Consider the following 2,655-nt stretch of genomic DNA (forward strand, 5'->3'; position numbering starts at 1 on the left):
TTGGTATTAATGTAAATGGTATTCTGTTTTTAACTTCAAATTCCAGTTGTTCATTACTAGTACATAGGAAGTCAAATGACTCTTCTATATTAAACTTATATCCTGCAAACTTGCCTAATAGTTCCAGGAATTTTTTGTTCTTCTTATTGTTGATTCATTGGGATTTTCTATATAAACAAATAGAGTCATCTGTGAATGACAGTTTTATTTATTCCTTTCCAATCTGTATACTCTTTTATTTCCTCCTCTTTTATATTGCCATTAGCTAGGACTTCCAGTGTGATGTTGAATAGAAATGGTGAAAGAGGACATCCTTGACTTGTTCCTGATCTTAGCTGGAAATCATCTAGTTACTCACCATTAAATATTATGTAGATGCCCTGTAGATGTGTTTTTATCAAGTTGAGACAGTTCCCCTGTATTCCTACTGTGCTAAGAGCTTTTTTTTTTTTTTTTTGTATCATAAATCGCTGTTGGATTTTGTTAAATGCTTTTTCTACATCTATTGGTATGATCACATGATTTTTCCTCTTTAGCCTGTTGTGATGGATTACATTAATTGATTTTCAGATGTTGAGCCAGCCTTGCATATCTGGATTAAATCCCACTTGATCAGGTGTATGCTTCTTTATATGTATTGTTGGATTCAATTTGTTAATATTTTGTTGAGGATCTTTGTATCTATGCTTGAGAGATAGTAGTCTGTCATTTTCTTTCTTGTAATGTCTTTGGTTTGGGTATTAAAGTAATGCTGGCCTTACAGAATAAGTTAGGAAGTTTTCCCTCCGCTTCTACTTTCTGCAAGAGATTGTAGAGAACTGGTATAATTTCCTTTTTAAATGTTTGGTAGAATTCACCAGTGAACTGATCTGGGCCTAGTGCTTTCTATTTTGGAATTTAATTATTGATAAAATTTCTTACACTTTTTAATTGTCCCACAGTTCTTAGTTATTCTATTCCATTTTTTTCCTCATCCTTTTTTCTTTTTGTTTTTAGTTTAGACGGTTGTCAAGCTTTGATTTTTTTTTTCTCTACTGTGTCAGTCTACTTATGAGCCCATCAATGGCATGCTTAATTTATGCTACAATGTTTTAGATTTTTAGCATTTGTTTTTGATTCTTAGAGTTTCCTTTTCTCCTTACGTTATCAATCTATTCTTGCATTTTGCCCACTTTTCCATTAGAGCCCTTAGCATATTGATGATAATTACTTTGAATTCCCAGTCTGATCATTCCCAAATCTCTACCATAACTGAGTCTGGATCTGATGCTTGCTTTGTCTCTTCAGACTGTTCTTTTGTTTTTGTTTTTACTTTTTAGCATGTCTTATACTTTTGTTGACATTAAGAGTCAGACGTGATATATTGAGTAAGTTAGAAACTGAGACAGATAAGCCTTTAGGTGTGAGGTTTTCTGTTTATCTGGCTAGGATTTAGGCTGTGTTTTCTGTTTGCTATAGCTGTGGTGTAAGAGGTGAAAATTTACTCTTTATTTTTGTGTCTTCTCTAGTATTTGAGTTCCCCTCGAGCCTATTTCTTAAATAAGATCTGAGGCTTGTAGTTCTTTAAGCTAACTTCCCTGATGTTATGGAGGAGCCTTATTAATGTGGTGGTTAAGTTGTTGGGGGGGGAGAGAAGCACATTATAGGCCTATGAATAGATCTCAGTCTTTTAGTGAGCCTGTGTCCCTAGGACATGATTTTCCCCAAAACTACTTAGCTACCCTTACCCTTAAGTGAAACAGGAAAGCTATAGGGGATTGGAGTTGGGTATTTCCCTCTGCTATGTAGAAGAGTCTGGATTTTGCTATTTCCCTTCCCTAGGTCAGTAAGGGTTTAATAAAACTCAGATTGGTTAGGTTGTGATAAAATAGTTTCCTTTGAGGGCACGTCCTATTAAAGAGGAGAGAGAGCTCAGGAGAATTTCAAAATAGTTGCTTTTCCCCTCCCACTGCTGGAAGCAAAAGGAGATTTTCCCCCTGATTATCACAAGAAGACCTGGTGGGGCTCCTAGAGGTAAAACTCAAGGAAATATGAGGGTCTCGCTAAGTGCTCCCCCACCCTAAGTTTGTAACTTTGAAGCTAATCCACAGTGAGGTTCAGCAATTCATCCATTAAAGTTTGAGTGTTCCTGTTGGAACAGTATTGGCTCCAGAAGCATTGTTTGTGTCTCATTTGTCCCATGACCTCAATTCTCTGATGGATCTAAGAAGAGTTGTTTTTTAGTTTGTTCAACTTTTTTCTTGTGAGGATGGGACTGATGATTTCCAAGTTCTTTTACATGTCAGACTGGAAACCCCCACTTATATTTCTTTGCTCAAAACTGAGTCACTAGCCACCCCAAGCTGCAAGTATGTTTAGAGTGGTGAAAAGCTGAACTGGCTTCTCTGCTGCTCTGAAGAGAATTGAGGTTCCATTAGTGTGGATGAAAGTACTTTCTTTTCTCAGGCTGTGATGGTCCTCCTTCTATAATTCACCATCTTCCTTTAGTTTTGGAGTAAATACAGATTATGAGTAACAGTTCAGCCCTTAAGCTTTTTTTTTTTCTATTTGTCTGCATAGTCAAGGGAGCTTATGTTATGCATTGCCACCCAGAAACTCAGGATCCTCAAGCTTATAGAGTTACTGCACTGTCTTAAATATCTACAGAGTTCTTCC

The sequence above is a fragment of the Mirounga angustirostris genome, unplaced genomic scaffold (assembly GCF_029215605.1).
Source record: "Mirounga angustirostris isolate CCGP_5_RB_7025 unplaced genomic scaffold, mMirAng1.0.hap1 SCAF_13, whole genome shotgun sequence".
Taxonomy (NCBI): domain Eukaryota; kingdom Metazoa; phylum Chordata; class Mammalia; order Carnivora; family Phocidae; genus Mirounga; species Mirounga angustirostris.